Raw genomic sequence first — 5,450 nt, forward strand, 5'->3', positions numbered from 1 at the left:
TTCTGAAAGAGAAGAGATAGGAAAGAGTGAAAATAGAATTAATAATATGAAACTTAAAAAGGAAAAACAAGCATAGACTTTAGAAAATTCTTAGGCAAAAACATTTTCTCTTTTAAAAATAGACCTATAGTTTCTTTGATTCAAGATTTTGTTTAATAGCTTCTATAATGGCTGCACCATGACTTTGCATCAGGATTTCACTATGAATATCAATCTGTTCATGTTTCAGTTAGCTCCAATGAGAAATTCTGTATTTTATTGTTTTAGGAAATTAGTCTGTGTACTATTGCTCCTGGAGCTTTATAATGAATCACTAAAGGTTATGGCTGTGGGGAGTTTGTGGGAAATATATGCCTGAATTATTATAATTATAGCTGTCAAATCAGAAATATAGTTATACAGCAGCAGGTCTTTTTATTCTTTTACTATAACAAAGACTTTGAGGGTTGCCTATTTAGAAATAAATGGAAGTAGAAATAAATGGAGTATTTTTCAACTACATTGCTTATTTCAGGAAGAACTGTGCACAGTGACTTCCTCTGGAGAATCCACAATGATAACCATGTAAATCTTTATCCTCTGAGTCCCTGCTTGCTCTGATTTGTATGTTGGTTTAGCTTCTGAGCAGATGTTGAATATTTTACCTTTTAGAAAATATAACTTATTGTGGAAAGAATCAAAGTATATATGGTTGATTAACCTGTGAAGTTGAATTAGAAAATTCCCAGTTACCTTCATTCTTTGTTATCCAAACACCTCATTATATAGGAGCAAAATGTTTCTAGAGAATCAAATGAAGCATGCTTTTTTATTTGATCCTGATTCAAGGAACTGTTTTTGGCTTTTCTCGTAGAATTGTAAACTTTAAGCATTCTACCTGTCTTACTTTCATGCCTATCTGACTCTTGATATCATCTCAGGTCATGATCTTGCGGTAGTGATCTCTTGGTCTTGTGATGAAGCCCCATGTGGAGGTGAGCGTGGAGCATGCTTGGGATTCTCTCTCTCTCTCTCTCTCTCTCTCTCTCTCTCTCCTCTCCCTCTCTCTCTCTCCCTCTCCCTCCCTGCCCCCAATTTGCACTCTCTCTTTCTCTCTCAAAAATAAATACACTTTTTAAAAAAGAATGTAAGCCAGAATAACCCATTTTTTAAAAGTAATCTCTACACCCTACATGGGGCTCAAACTCACAATCCCAAGATTAAGAGTCACATGCTTTCCCAACTGAGCAAGCCAGGTGCTCCCAGAACCCATTGTAGTTTTAAAGACCCTTCTCAAAACTTATTCCAGGCATAAGCAGCTCTGAGTAATGGAGAATCATTATGTTTACTCTTAATAAATCACATAGCAGATTAAGAACTTGTTCTGTCAGTGTTATTAAGGCAGTTTGTATAAAAGCATGTTCAAGTTAAGCCTAAGCATTATCTCTTTTTCACAACGAATAGTTTGAAATGATGTGATCTTTCCTTATAGATCTTATTTTTCCAGCTGTAGTCATTCTGTGTCTTTATTCTTAATACTTTTCTCCCATGCTGCCCCCAAATAGACTATGTTTAAAATTTTTTTAATGTTTAGATTTGAGAGAGAGAGAGAGAGAGAGAGAGAGAGAGCACAAGTGGGGGAGGGGCAGAGAGAGAAGGAGACACAGACTCGGAAGCAGGCTTCAGGCTCTGAGCTGTCACCACAGAACCCAACATGGGGATCAAACTTATGAACTGCAAGATCATGACCTGAACCAAAGTCTGATGCTTAACTGACCGAGCCACCCAGGTGCCTCTCTTTAAAAAAATAAATAAATAAATAAGTTTATTTATTTATTTTGAAAGACAGAGTGAGCAGGGAAGGGACTGAGAGAGAGAGAGAGAGAGAGAGAGAATTCTAAGCAGGCTCTCAGTGCAGGAGCCCAGAGCCCAATGCAGAGCTCAAACCCACAAACTGTGAGTTCACGACCAGAGCTGAAACCAAGAATCAGATGCCCAACTGACTGAGCCACCCAGGTGCCACCCAATTAGATTATCTTTAGACCAAAGGCAGAACTCCACGTCTTTAAAAATTTTTTTGAGTTTATTCATTTGTTTTGAGAGACAGAGAGCACACCAGAGGGATAAGGACAGAGAGAGAGAGAGAGGAGAGAGAATCCCAAGCAGGCTCCACACTATTAGCACAGAGCCTGATACGGTGCTCAAACTCACAAACTGTGAGATCATGACCTGAACCAAAATCAAGAGTTGAATGGTCAACCGACTGAGCCCCCAGGTGTCCCTAGAACTCCACTTCTGAGGAAGGATCTAAGTAGTGTTGAATTTACTATCTTGGTTCCTACATGTTATGCTCCTTAAGAATTTCTGTGTTTTTATACATTAATTTTAAATATGTATTTCTGCTACAGTTTTGTTCTGTGATTTTGAACAAGTCCCTTTCTATTTTTGTACTGTAATTACAATGAAGGAGTCTGAAATAATCATTATGGTTTTTGAACTCTAATCGTCATTCTATGATACTTGAACATCTTTTTTCTGTCCCTATTATCTGCTTGTATTATTTATACTTAATGGATGCTCTCCTGAATCCAATGATCTGAAATTCCATCATTTATTTCTTTAACATTTAAAAAAAATAATGTTTATTGTTGAGAGAGAGAGAAGGAGAGAGAGAAAAAGAGAGAGCATAGGTGGGGTAGGGCAGAGAGAGAGGGAGACATAGAAGCAGAAGCAGGCTCCAGGCTCTGAGCTGTCTGCACAGAGCCTGCACAGAGCATCAAGACCTGATGCGGGTCTTGAACCCGCTGAAGGCAAGATCATGACCTGAGTCGAAGTCGGACACTTAACTGACTGAGCCACTCAGGTGCCCCCCCCCCAATTTTTAAAAATGTTTATTTATTTTTGAGAGAGAGAGAGAGCACGAGAGAGAGAGAGAATGAGCGGGCAAGGGGCAGAGAGAGAGGGAGACAGAATCTGAAGCAGGCTCCAGGCTTTCAGCTGTCAGCATAGAGCTTGACATGGGGCTCGAACCCGCTGAAGGCGAGATCATGATCTGAGCCAAATTCAGACGCTTAACTGACTGAGCCACCCAGGCACCCCATATCATTTATTTCTTATTGTGTCTTACATTTAGCAATGTAACTTCAGATTCTGAACTCATTGTCAGAGTTTTGGTCTAGTTTTGGTTAAAATGTCCTATGTTTGTGTTCAGGACACTGATACAAACGTTTGTCTGCCCTTGGGATCTAGGAGATATTTTGTATCATTGCCCCAAACTGACATTAATCCATGGATGATCATTCTTTGAGTGCTCCTCTCCTGCCTTCTGGGAACTCTCTCTAGCCCTGTGACCTGCCTGGATTTTTCACACTTTATTGATGAGCCAATTGTTTAGATTGGTCTCAGAAACCTTGACAAAGTCAAAATAAATTACATCTATTGCTTCCTCTCTATCCTCAGGCTGTCATTCTGTCAAAGAAGGAGATTAGATTTATCTACCAAGTCTTGATCTTTAGGAAGTTATACTGGGTATTACCCACCATACAGTTCTCTTCAAGATATTTTCAAATTGATTTGCAGCATCTTCTAGGAAACACATGTTTTCCTTCAGATGAAATGCAAACAGGTGAAAAAAATAAATGCCAACAGGTGAAAAGCAACAGAAAAGGGTAATGTAAGCAATAGCTCTTGAACTAGACCAAGAAAAATAAAATTTTAATTCCTTTATCTAAAACCTTTGGAGGAATTATTGTAAATGAGTTGTTATGTATATGTTACTTGGGAGATTGTGTTCATAAATGGTTTTTACAATAGCTGACTATCTATTTTATCTTTTTATTTTTAAAAAGGTCATTTGTAGGGGCGCCTGGGTGACTCAGTCAAGAGTTGGACCCTTGATCGACTGAGCCACCCTGGTGCCCCTGGCACCCTGGTGCCCCTATTTTTAAAAAGGTCATTTGTATGGGCGCCTGGGTGACTCAGTCAAGAGTTGGACCCTTGATCGACTGAGCCACCCTGGTGCCCCTGGCAACTGCTAGTCTAATAATTCATGGTACTGTATGAATTTGTCTATTTTAGACATCTTATATAAGTGCAATCCTACAAAATGTGACCTCTTAGGTCTGGATTTTTTAACTTGACAAAATGTTTTTATGGCTTTGTAAGTTTCTAATTCTAGTTAATTAACATACATTGTTATATTAGTTTCACGTGTACAATATAGTGATTCAGCAATTATATACATCACCTGGTGCTCATCATGACAAGTGTTTGACTTAATCCCCATCACCTATTTAACACATCCACTAATCACTCTCTCCTCTGGTAACCATCAGTTTGTTCTCTATAATTAAAAAAAATGTTTATTTACTTTTGAGAGAGATAAGAAAAAAAAATGCATGCGTGTGAGGTAGGGGCAGAGAGGGAGACAGAGGATCTGATACAGGATCCGCCCTTAGAGCAGAAAGCCGAATGCAGGGCTTGAGTCCATGAACCATGGGATCATGACCCAAGCTGAGTGGAAGTCAGATGCTTAACTGACTAAGCCACCCAGGTGCCCCTGTTGTCTATAATTAAGAGTCTGTTTCTTGGTTTGCCTCTATTTCTCTTCTTCCCTTTGCTCATTTGTTTTGCTTCTTAAATTCCACATATGAGTGAAATCATATGGTATTTGTCTTTCTCTGACTTATTTTGCTTACATTATACTGTCTAGATCTATCCATGTTGTTGCAAATGGCAAGATTCCTTTCTTATGTCTGAATAATATTGTAGTGTATATGTATATATCACATCCTCTTTATGTATTCATCAGTTGATGGACACTTGGGCTACTTCCATATCTTGATTAGTGTAAATGATCCCGCTATAAATATAGGGGTGCATGTATCCTTTTGAATTAGTGTTTTTTTTTATTCTTTGGGTAAATACTGAGTAGTGCAATTGCTGGGTCATTGGGTAGTTCTATTTTTAACTTTTTGAGGAACTCCATACTGTTTTCTAGAGTGGCTACACCAATTTGCCTTCTCACCAACAGTTGCAAGAAGGTTCCCTTTTCTCCACATCCTCACCAACACTTCTCCTTTTTTTTCTAAATATAATTTATTGTCAAATTGGTTTCCATTCAACACCCAGTGCTCATCCAAACAAGTGCCCTCCTCAATGCCCATCACCCACTTTCCCCTCTCCACCACCCTCCATCAACCCTCAGTTTGTTCTCAGTATTTAAGAGTCTCTTATGGATTGCCTCCCTCCCTCTTCTTACCCTCCCCATGGTCTTCTATTAAGTTTCTCAAGATCCACAAATGAGTGAAAACATATGGTATCTTTCTCTGCCTGTCTTATTTCACTTAGCATAATACCCTCCAGTTCCATCCACGTTGCTGCAAACGGCCAGATTACATTCTTTCTCATTGCCAAGTAGTATTCCATTGTATATATAAACCATATCTTCTTTATCCATTCGTCAGTTGATG

The sequence above is a fragment of the Prionailurus bengalensis genome, chromosome X, assembly GCF_016509475.1.
Source record: "Prionailurus bengalensis isolate Pbe53 chromosome X, Fcat_Pben_1.1_paternal_pri, whole genome shotgun sequence".
NCBI classification, from domain to species: Eukaryota; Metazoa; Chordata; class Mammalia; order Carnivora; family Felidae; genus Prionailurus; species Prionailurus bengalensis.